The sequence below is a fragment of the Schistocerca serialis genome, chromosome 12 (genome assembly GCF_023864345.2).
Source record: "Schistocerca serialis cubense isolate TAMUIC-IGC-003099 chromosome 12, iqSchSeri2.2, whole genome shotgun sequence".
Lineage (NCBI taxonomy): Eukaryota > Metazoa > Arthropoda > Insecta > Orthoptera > Acrididae > Schistocerca > Schistocerca serialis.
Window position 1 is genome coordinate 110129293 of NC_064649.1, and position 12340 is coordinate 110141632.

At 44.9% G+C, this 12340-nt stretch overlaps 1 pseudogene; it reads right to left on the minus strand.

Annotated features, from left to right (window-relative positions):
* Positions 1-2406: 2406 nt before the first annotated feature.
* On the minus strand, positions 2407-2523 carry LOC126428623 (5S ribosomal RNA; annotated as a pseudogene).
* Between the last annotated feature and the right edge of the window lie 9817 nt (positions 2524-12340).

Here is a 12340-nt window from a genome sequence, read left to right on the forward strand (position 1 = left end):
AGGGGGGGAAGGGCATGGAGCGGGGAGGGGAGGGTAATTGCGCCACCGCACGGCCGATATCGGAAATCCGCCAGGCTGCAGGGGACGCCACCCCCTGCCGCGCGACTACAAAAACAGCCCGCCGACTGTATAGGGGACGGGAGAGAATGTCAGTACAGACCCGGCGTGCGAGTTGGGGCGTGGGCCATTACGGCGATGCGGTGCCGTCGCGTTTCTTGCCGCTTTGCATAGCCCGAGAGAACGGGAGGAAAAATTACCGCACCTCGTTGGAGAACTGGGGGGCAGGGCGGAGAAGCTCGCAGCTTAGCATACACTCCATTCCGGTGTCGGGGAGATTTTGTTTCTGTTGCGCTGAAGGCACTGAGGTACTCAGGTCTGCCTGTAGGTTATTTGGAGCGCGTTGACAGTAAAACAGCTACTGTTGCAGACTGCCTAGATAAAGGCTGAGCCGTGTGTGGCTCATCTTCCTGCCATCACGTCTTTTACACCCTGTTTTTAACGTACTTCCACCTCACTAAGTTAATTTAAATTACTGCTCTCACTGACCTGCTGCTTTGCCTCACCGTGAGCGGCGTTAGCAGTGCGTATCCATATATCCCCTCTCGTAGTATCTCTGATCGACTGCTATTACCTCCCGATCGTTGTCTGTGATCCCTTCTCAGTTTTGGTTACTGATAATAACTTGACACCAGTGCCTACGAGTTTAATTTGTACACTACAGCACTGAAGATGATCACTATGTGATTGAAAATCGATTTTGCTATCAATAAACCATCAATATTACGGCCAACGCCGACCTGCCTTTTAATAAATCAAATGCTTGCCACAGCCTCAATGTTAATTTTTCTGAACAAAAGTGTTAAATCAATTATTTACTTGTAATGTATTTAATGTAAAAACTGCTTCTCATACTTTTATATTATTACAGTAATCAAAGTACTGTTGCCCAAAAATATTGTAATGGGTACAATGAACCATTGTATTATGTTCAAAAATGGTTCAAATGGCTCTGAGCACTATGGTACTTAACATCTATGGTCATCAGTCCCCTAGAACTTAGAACTACTTAAACCTAACTAACCTAAGGACATCACACACACCCATGCCCGAGGCAGGATTCGAACCTGCGACCGTAGCAGTCGCGCGGCTCCGGACTGAGCGCCTAGAACCGCTAGACCACTGGGGCCGGCTTGTATTATGTAAGAAACTGTACACACTTATCTTATTTTTCTTATACTATGTTCTTTGGCGAAATCCATACTATGTACATTGTCGCTGGATGAATAAACAACAACAACTACTACTACTACCATGAAACGTCCCCTTCGAAAAATTTATGAATGACTGTGCTGATAAACCCCTTACGTTATTTGATTTTCAAACAGCTGAGCAGAACTGAACGTAGTCAGACATTTCGCTCTTTACCTATTCTGATGAACACTAAACTGACACACAATATTTTTAGCGCGACGCAATCTGATTTTCAAAAATCCCTACAAAAGAATGGCCCTGACTAACATTAACCTATACCTTTCACGAATCACTTACTTCACAAAAATCTTCGTTACTCGAACTACTGCAATACAGCGAGCGCCACTACTGCCAGCTAAATAAAAGATTCTAGCTACTGAAGGCACTAACTACTGATAGGCATAGTCAGCAAATGAAAGATTTTGAGAGAGAACAAACAATGTATTTACCTTAATAATGTTCCAAAGTCATCATATATATATCTGCTCATGATATCCAATATTACAAATTTACTCTTTCTGATGGACACAAGTCCAGATCGTTCGCCCTCAAAATTCTGCCATCTCTCTCCCCACATCCACCACTGCTGGCGGCTCATCTCCAACTGCGCAATGCTACGCGCTGTTCACATCCAACTGCCCAACACTACAATAGCGAATATTCCAACAATGCCAACCAGCCACAGACTACACACAGCACATCCAGTGATTTTCATATAGAGCGCTACGTGGCGTTACCAACATAAAACCCTAAACAGCCTACTTACTCTACTTCATTTTTGGATGTGCTATCTACAGGGCCGTAGTACCACTAAATCGGCGACGGAGAGTTTCCCTCGTCAGCAAAGAGTTTGTCATACATGTTTGTAAGAGTCATGGTACGGTACATCACCACTACTTATTTATTATTAGACAGGCTGTTTAAGTGCGAATTTGCCTCATTAAAATAGTAAAGCACTCCGTCTTCAGGCCACAAGTGGCCCATCAGGACCATCCGACCGCCGTGTCATCCTCAGCTGAGGATGTGGATAGGAGGGGCACGTGGACAACACACCGCTCTCCTGGTCGTTATGATGGTTTTCTTTGACTGGAGCCGCTACTATTCAGTCGAGTAGCTCCTCAATTGGCATCACGAGGCTGAGTGCACCCAGAAAAACGGCAACAGCGCATGGCGGCCTGGGTGGTCACCCATTCTAGTGCTGGCCACGCCGACAGCGCTTAACTTCGGTGATCTCAAGGGAACCGGTGTATCCACTGCGGCAAGGCCGTTGCCTATTAAAATAGTAGGCAACGTCAATTTTCAAATGGTCGCAAATATGAATAGTGATCCAATAGTGTCATAAGTTTCTTTATTCCAGTCTTTGATCACAATATAAATTTCTTTGACGATGACAGGTTTCATTCAGTAATGACCATCTTCAGATCTGTTCTACACCATGTCCTAAAGTGATGTGACGATGCTATGCTGAGTATATTTATATGTTTCTACGATGCTATTACGGCTTTATCACATTAGGACACGGTATAGAACAGATCTGAAGAGGGTCATTACTGACTGAAACCGGTCATCGTCAAAGGAATTTATTACACGCGCAAACAAAGTTGACACTCAGCGCGATGGCTGATGGGATCGACTGTAAAGGCGTTTCCCATTTACAGTCTACATCTACATCTGCATCTACATGCATACTCCGCAAGCCACCTGACCGTGTGTGGCGGAGGGTACCTTGAGTACCTCTATCGGTTCTCCCTTCTATTCCAGTCTTGTATTGTTCGTGGAAAGAAAGATTGTTGGTATGCCTCTGTGTGGGCTCTAATCTCTCTTCGTGAGATGTACCTAGGAGGGAGCAATATACTGCTTGACTCCTCGGTGAAGGTATGTTCTCGAAACTTCAACAAAAGCCCTTGCCGAGCTACTGAGCGTCTCTCTTGCAGAGTCTTCCACTGGAGTTTATCTATCATCTCCGTAACGCTTTCGCGATTACTAGATGATCCTGTAACGAAGCGCGCTGCTCTCCGTCTGATCTTCACTATCTCTCTTATCAACCCCATCTGGTACAGATCCCACACCTGTGAGCAGTATTCAAGCAGTGGGCGAACAAGTGCACTGTAACCTACTTGCTTTGTTTTCGGGCTGCATTTCCTTACGATTCTTCCAATGAATCTCAGTCTGGCATCTGCTTTACTCAGTCTGGCATCTGCTTTACCGACGATTAATTTTATATGGTCATTCCATTTTAAATCACTCCTAATGCCTACTCCCAGATAATTTATGGAATTAACTGCTTCCAGTTGCTGACCTGGTATATTGTAGCTAAATCATAAAGGATCTTTCTTTCTATGTATTCGCAGCACATTGCACTTGTCTACATTGAGATTCAATTGCCATTCCCTGCACCATGCTTCAATTCGTTGCAGATCCTTCTCCATTTCAGTACAATTTTCCATTGTTATAAACTCTCGATATACTACAGCATCATCCGCAAAAAGCCTCAGTGAACTTCCGATGTCATCCACAAGGTCAATTATGTATGTTGTGAATAGCAACGGTCCTACGACACTCCCCTGAGGCACGCCTGGAATCACTTCAGAAGAGTTCTCTCCACTGAGAATGAGACGCTGCGTTCTGTTATCTAGGAACTTTTCAATCCAATCACACAATTGGTCTGATAGTCCATATGCTCTTACTGTGTTCATTAAACGACTGTGGGGAACTGTATCAAACGCCTTGCGGAAGTCAAGAAACGCGACAACTACCTGGAAACCCGTGTCTATGGCCCTCTGAGTCTTGTGGACGAATAGCGTGAGCTGGGTTTCACACGATCGTCTTGTTCCAGAATTTTACAACTGATTGACGTTAGAGGTGTAGGTCTATAGTTCTGCAATTCTGTTCGACGTCCCTTCTTGGAAACGGGGATGACCTGTGTCCTTTTCCAATCTTTTGGAACGCTACGCTCTTCTAGAGTCCTACGGTACACCGCTGCAAGAAGTGGGGCAAGTTCCTTCGCGTACTCTGTGTAAATTCGAACTAGTATCCCATCAGGTCCAGCGGCCTTTCCTCTTTTGAGCGATTTTAATTGTCTTTCTATCCCTCTGTCATCTGTTTCGATATCTACCATTTTGTCATATGTGCGACAATCTAGAGAAGGAACTACAGTGCAGTCTTCCTCTGTGAAACAGCTTCGGAAAAAGACATTTAGTATTTCAGCCTTTTGTCTGTCATCCTCTGTTTCAATACCATTTTGGTCACAGAGTGTCTGGACATTTTGTTTTGATCGACATACAACTCTGACGTAAGACCAAAATTTCTTAGGATTTCAGTCGTTCCCATCAGCCACCGCGCCGAGTGTCAACTTGGTTTGCGCGAGTATTGTGATCGATGACTGGAATAAAAAAAAATTGAATTTTCGAACAACTCCAATAATACAATCGATGCGTTACTTAACAACACAGTGAACACCGAAATGTTGCAACAACAATGAACCATGCCTGATTTAAAAGATCCGATACTTAAGTCACAGCTATTATGAGCAGACTGCGAACATCCCTCATCTACGGTCGGTACTCAACATTAGTTGTTTGTTGTGTGAATTCGTTTGTCGGCGAAGTAATAATTTCTATTTCACCTCCTAAGTGAGCCCAATGGCCATGTGTTTATTTAGAAAGGTTGGAAACGAAATATCGGTGCCTAGCACGTATCATTAACCCTTCCTTCAAGGCAAAATGCGTAGATTGTAACTTACACACTGTCTACTCAGGTTACTGTGACCATCTACACTCCTGGAAATGGAGAAAAGAACACATTGACACCGGTGTGTCAGACCAACCATACTTGCTCCGGACACTGCGAGAGGGCTGTACAAGCAATGATCACACGCACGGCACAGCGGACACACCAGGAACCGCGGTGTTGGCCGTCGAATGGCGCTAGCTGCGCAGCATTTGTGCACCGCCGCCGTCAGTGTCAGCCAGTTTGCCGTGGCGTACGGAGCTCCATCGCAGTCTTTAACACTGGTAGCATGCCGCGACAGCGTGGACGTGAACCGTATGTGCAGTTGACGGACTTTGAGCGAGGGCGTATAGTGGGCATGCGGGAGGCCGGGTGGACGTACCGCCGAATTGCTCAACACGTGGGGCGTGAGGTCTCCACAGTACATCGATGTTGTCGCCAGTGGTCGGCGGAAGGTGCACGTGCCCGTCGACCTGGGACCGGACCGCAGCGACGCACGGATGCACGCCAAGACCGTAGGATCCTACGCAGTGCCGTAGGGGACCGCACCGCCACTTCCCAGCAAATTAGGGACACTGTTGCTCCTGGGGTATCGGCGAGGACCATTCGCAACCGTCTCCATGAAGCTGGGCTACGGTCCCGCACACCGTTCGGCCGTCTTCCGCTCACGCCCCAACATCGTGCAGTCCGCCTCCAGTGGTGTCGCGACAGGCGTGAATGGAGGGACGAATGGAGACGTGTCGTCTTCAGCGATGAGAGTCGCTTCTGCCTTGGTGCCAATGATGGTCGTACGCGTGTTTGGCGCCGTGCAGGTGAGCGCCACAATCAGGACTGCATACGACCGAGGCACACAGGGCCAACACCCGGGATCATGGTGTGGGGAGCGATCTCCTACACTGGCCGTACACCACTGGTGATCGTCGAGGGGACACTGAATAGTGCACGGTACATCCAAACCGTCATCGAACCCATCGTTCTACCATTCCTAGACCGGCAAGGGAACTTGCTGTTCCAACAGGACAATGCACGTCCGCATGTATCCCGTGCCACCCAACGTGCTCTAGAAGGTGTAAGTCAACTACCCTGGCCAGCAAGATCTCCGGATCTGTCCCCCATTGAGCATGTTTGGGACTGGATGAAGCGTCGTCTCACGCAGTCTGCACGTCCAGCACGATCGCTGGTCCAACTGAGGCGCCAGGTGGAAATGGCATGGCAAGCCGTTCCACAGGACTACATCCAGCATCTCTACGATCGTCTCCATGGGAGAATAGCAGCCTGCATTGCTGCGAAAGGTGGATATACACTGTACTAGTGCCGACATTGTGCATGCTCTGTTGCCTGTGTCTATGTGCCTGTGGTTCTGTCAGTGTGATCATGTGATGTATCTGACCCCAGGAATGTGTCAATAAAGTTTCCCCTTCCTGGGACAATGAATTCACGGTGTTCTTATTTCAATTTCCGGGAGTGTATTAGAAGGCACCATCTATCAAAAGCCACCTTTTCCAGCACGTGGAGCGTCAGTGAGGTTCCGAAAGGTAGCGACAGTGCTCTGGAGCCATGCCGACAGCAGTGCCTTGGGCAGTTACGCTGGTTTTCTCGGTAGAGGACGAATGGGGTGAACATCTCCCACAGATTCTAGACTGGTACAAGTCCGCGGCGTTTGTTGGCCAGGGCAGTGGGTAAACTCATGCTGGTGCTCTTCGAACCATGCTCGTACACTATAAGCTGTGTGACACGGTGCATTGTCCTCCTGATAAATGCCATCACGCATAGGAGAAACAGACTGGAGATAGGGATAGATGTTGTTCAAACGTAACATATCAAAATTCACATTTGCCATGCCACAGCTATTAACAGTAGTGGAATTAAGACTGCTGAAGACGACATCCATGTATTGCACGATGCTGACAAGGGAACCTCCCCATCGCACCCCCCTCAGACTTAGTTATAAGTTGGCACAGTGGATAGGCCTTGAAAAACTGAACACAGATCAATCGAGAAAACAGGAAGAAGTTTTGTCGAACTATGAAAAAAATAAGCAAAATATACAAATTGAGTAGTCGATGTGTAACATAAGCCACATCAAGGACATTGTGATCTGAAGAGCGCCGTAGTCTCGTGATTAGTGTAAGCAACTGCGATACGGGAGGACGTTGGTTCAAGTCTTCCCTCGAGTAAAAATTTTAACTTCTTTATTTTCTAGCACTTGACGTGTGTCAATTATCAAAGTTCAGGCACTCACACAATCAACTTCGCTCTCGAAAATTCCAGGACATGTTCAGATTTGCTTGGACATATGCAGGATTTGACGGTCTACACACGGAAAAAATTGGAAAACGTTAAAAACATATGTTTTGACAGAGCACAGGGAAAACTGTGTGACTGTGAAACTGCTGCATTCATTTGTTGCAGTTTATGTGACAAACTCTTATGTTTTCATCACTTTTTTGGGAGTTATTATCACATCCACAAGAAAACCTAAATCGGGCAAGGTAGAAGAATCTTTTTACTCATTCGCCAAGTGTACAAGTTAGGTGGGTCGACAACATATTCCTGTCATGTGACGCACATGCCGTCACCAGTGTCGTATAGAATATATCAGACGTGTTTTCCTGTGGAGGAATCGGTTGACCTATGACCTTGCGATCAAATGTTTTCGGTTCCCATTGGAGAGGAACGTACTTTCGTCTACTAATCGCACGGTTTTGCGGTGCGGTCGCAAAACACAGACGCTAAACTTATTACAGTGAACAGAGACGTCAATGAAGGAACTGACAGATCATAACTTTGCGAAGATAAATAAAGTGAAATTTTTACCCGAGGGTAGACTAGACTCAAGGACCTCTCGTTTCGCAGTTGTTCGCGCTAACCACGGGACAAGGCGCTCCTGAACTAACACTATGCTTGTTGTTGCTTATCTTGCACATGGACTACTCAGTTTGTATATTTTACTTATTTTTTCCGTAGTTCCACACAACTTCTTCCTGTTTTCTCGATTGATCTGTGTTCAGTTTTTCAAGGCCTGTCCACTGTGCCAACTTATAACTAAATCTGAGGGGGGTGCGATGGGGAGGTTCCCTTGTGAGAAAGGTAGCTTTATGAATGAGCCGAGCCGCGACTCGCGTTGGTGCTTTTGGTAGGTTTCCGCCCTCTGTTGGGGCCAGATGGTATCGTTTAGTTGGCATGGCTGGGGTTGTCTCTCTTCTTCTCGTGTTGACTGGCGCCACTCGGTTTCGCAAGCGTTGCCTGTCCGCTAGTGGCAGCAATGGCGGTTATCGATGTGTAGTAACTGTTGCCCTATCTTTGGGGCGACGTCGTTGTTTATCTGTGTCGTGTGAGTGGCGAGTTCGGTTGGGGACTCAGGAGGAGCCAGGTCCGCGCAGTGCCGGGACACGCCGGGACCACTGGTGGCTCACATGGACTGCCGGATGGAAGTGCTGTGGTCACGAGGGTGCACGACCTCGTCCTAAACCGGATCCAGCAAGCTTTAAGATGAGTGCATTTCAGTCCAAGTAGAGAAACCTCCACCACTGTGACATATCGCGATTCTCCAGTGACTTGGGTTCGTGTTGCTGCTCGTAGTGTCGCCGAGGCGAAGAGCAGCGAGTGGAGTGCTTGGGGAAGGCGGATCTGATTAGCTTTCCTCGACTTCTTATTACTATTTACTGCGTTCAGCTTGTTACAATTTGTTAAATTCAGCCAGCGGTAATTTTTCGTGCCTGGTGGCCGCTAACGCCCCAGTTACCTGCCCCAGGGGTTAGTGTATGTAACGGCAGTGTACGTTTCCTCGCCTTGCCGCCGCTGTCCGGTAAGGCGTGTAGGTTTGGTAACTTCCTTGATTGTAGGCCGGTGGGTGATTCTTCTTCTCTGGCGGTAGTGGTTCCTTTCTCGTTCTGGGCGCTCTAAACAGAGTAATCTGGGGACGTAGTGCAGATCACCGGTTCCGGTTTTGGCGTTTTGTTCCATCGTTGCATTTGCTTTTTCGGACGTCAGATAGCTTCAGCAAGACTATCATTATTGATTCGTTAGACTGCCACTAGTCTGAGTTACCATCTTGTGAAGTCAATGCATCTCTTGGCTGCCTATCCAGTCACTCGCGAAAGTGTTTGTTGCCGAACCTTCTCAGAGGTCGATTCCTGGAGCACCGTCTGTGGCCCCTTGGTTCTTGTAAGGCATGTATGTTCTAAAAGGAGGTCTGATGGCCAGTAGTTCAGTGTAACGCTCCTTCAGCCCACGCCTTCTGCGGGTATAATCTGCTTCAGTAGTACCCTTTAAGGAACTTATGTACTGGTCCTTGTGTTTTAGTATTGTATTATTTATTATAATACCTTTTAATGCCTACTTTAAAGATATATGTCTAGTTAATAGTCCTGGTCGCCTTCTGGAATAAATCTGCCGCGCGGGATTAGCCGAGCGGTCTCAGGCGCTGCAGTCATGGACTGTGCGGCTGGTCCCGGCGGAGGTTCGAGTCCTCCTTCGGGCATGGGTGTGCGTGTTTGTCCTTAGGATAATTTAGATTAAGTACTGTGTAAGCTTAGGGACTGATGATCTTAGCTTTTAAGTCCCATAAGATTTCACACACATCTGAACATTCGAATAAATCTAGCGGAGTAGTGTTCAGTGGACGTTAAGGGTTGTGTTACAAAGTTTACCATCATCTTATTTGACGCGTTTGGTGATTAGTTGCTTGTTTTTTAATTAACCTTTGCTACCGTATTTGCTGTTTTACAGCAGGTTTCTAAATTTTTTATATTATTCCGTTCCTGGCGTGTAAGGCCTTCAGCCGTGATTGTGTCATTTGCCTTAAAATTCTAATTTGGTACTTGAATTTACGCAGTAAACCTTTAAAACCTTATTTACTGCCATTCCTGGCGTCTGATGCCTTCTGCTGCATTTGTGGCCACTTGCCTTTAATATTTCAATACCTCTAATTTGTAAGTTGCAGCGAGTTTTAAACAATTCTTAATTTGTAGCCATTCCTGGCGTGTAAGGCCTTCTGCCCAGATCACAGTGGCTTGCTTCAAAACATTATCTGCTGTTTCTGTATTTAATGGTGATTTGCTAAATTGTAACTCACTGAAAGCACTATTATTTACACAATTGTTTATTCCTTCATTAATAACGTGTGGTATTTTTATTTATTGTTGAGTCTGGAATTACTGGATTAAAATAAATTGTGTGTAACTGTAAAAGGCAACCAATAGTAACTGAGCACTGCCCCGTCCACAATCGTAACCGAATCCTGCCTTCTCTTGACTATCAGGTTTCAATGAATTTGCTTGAAGAGACTGAAAAATATATACATAAAAGCAAATCACCACATAATCTCGTCAATGAATAGATCGAGCTAACCAGTGAAGCCTTTCTTCAAAATTTCATTCACCTGCTTTCCAGATTACAATAAACACTACTCCCTTTAACAATAATAAATTCCAGACATTAACCCAACACGAAATAGTGCATAAAATATAACAGCTTACGTAGCAGTACAGTGCCTTTACCTAGCTATACAAAATTAATGTAATGTCGGATGTCGTAATATTTATTTATGTGCAACTATCCATCGTCACAAACTTTGCTTCCAATGTATGCCATAATATTTACGTAATATGCCCACTGTTGCAATATTTTTTTATATACATCTATCCCTTATCATTTCCTTTGCTTCCAATGTACACAACAATACTTACATAACCCCACTACAGTAAAACTTTTAAGAAACTGGCTGCTTTATTTCTTTACCTTAATTTCAGTCAGTTATTTTTTAATATAAATAGTAAGTAATGGAAGGTTAGTAGTTTGTAAATTTTTACTGTCACACACACACACACACACACACACACACACACACACACATATATATATATATATATATATATATATATATATATATATCGAAATATCTCCGAGATTGAAATTTTTTAGCTTTGATACGGTTGAGATGTTGCCATTTTTGTATCTGTCATTACTGGAACGTAATGGCGAGAATTTATCAACGTAAATAACCAAAACATCTACACTGTAATAATTTGTTGCGTCGTTTAAAATCGTTGTGAGGCAAAACTAGAGTTAAACAGGCATTATCTCATATCATATTTTGGTTGTAGGGCACCAACACCCCAAGGAAATTTCATCATATGGCGGAATAAAAAGTGAAAGTTAATGTAAAATGTATCTTAACGCCAGAAAAGCCACGTAACGTGACTCCGTTTAAATATCATGTTAGTACGCAGCATGTAGTTTAGATCAGTCCTTCACAGTTTGCGTATTTATTTCCTGCACTAGTTTTCGCGTAAACTGAGTTGCTAGTAAAAGGTAACTGTTGATACATGTATTGATACGTGGTTTTTAACTGGAATTAAGGAAAACGTGGAAGGGAGGACCCACCAATATAACTTTTTTTCACAGAACCTGTTTATTTAACAATATATAAACTGTGTTTTACAGATAATCTAAGCATTTAACCACGAAATTTTCTTTAACAAAATGATCAAAATACTTTTGACCTTAAACCTTAAGTTAAATAAGCTTTTAATCTTTGCAAAAATAATCTGGAGTGCTGTATTGCAAAACAACAAACAATATGACAAAGGTTACAAGACGGCCGGACCTGCAGCCCGCCCGTTATCGGGTGAAACAGCGGTGTTTACTACCGCCCTGGACACAGTCTCTCTTATTAAATGCCCTTCTGCAACACATGAAAACTATATAAGAACCAGTGATGACAAGAGTGACTCAGTTACTCAAAAGAGATGACTTAACTTTTAATTTGACAGCTGTATATCGAAAGGTTCGGGATTAAGATGCGCATCTGTGCTTAAAAGTGAAACAGATTAGCAGATAATATGACAATGGTAAGGATTACTTCAAAGCAACCAACCTACTAATTTCAATCGGCAACCAATGTGCGACTGGATCCCAGCTCGTCGCTTCTGACAATCTTATTTTGACTGAAGTCCTGGTGACAGTTGACTGTTAATACGAGGGTCCCTCCAAAAGAAATGCACACTATTTTTGTAAAAATACAGTTTTCATTCTGCATGTATGAAAGTTTTACAGAGTGTAGATACATCCTTCCACCTTGTTTTCAAACTAAGTTCAACCTGTTACCGTGAGTGGTGCAGTCACAGCATGTCTTCAAGATGGCTGCTACACTTGACGTTCGTCAGAAGCAACGTGCTGTCATAGAATTCCTGTGCTGTGAAAACGAGACAGTAGGAAACATCCACAAGAGGTTGAAAAAGGTGTACGGAGATGCTGCTGTCGATCGCAGTACAGTTAAGTCGCTGGGCAAGCACGTTACGTGATGAAAGCGGGCACGGCAATATTGAGGATTGTCCTCGCAGCGGCAGGCCTCGTA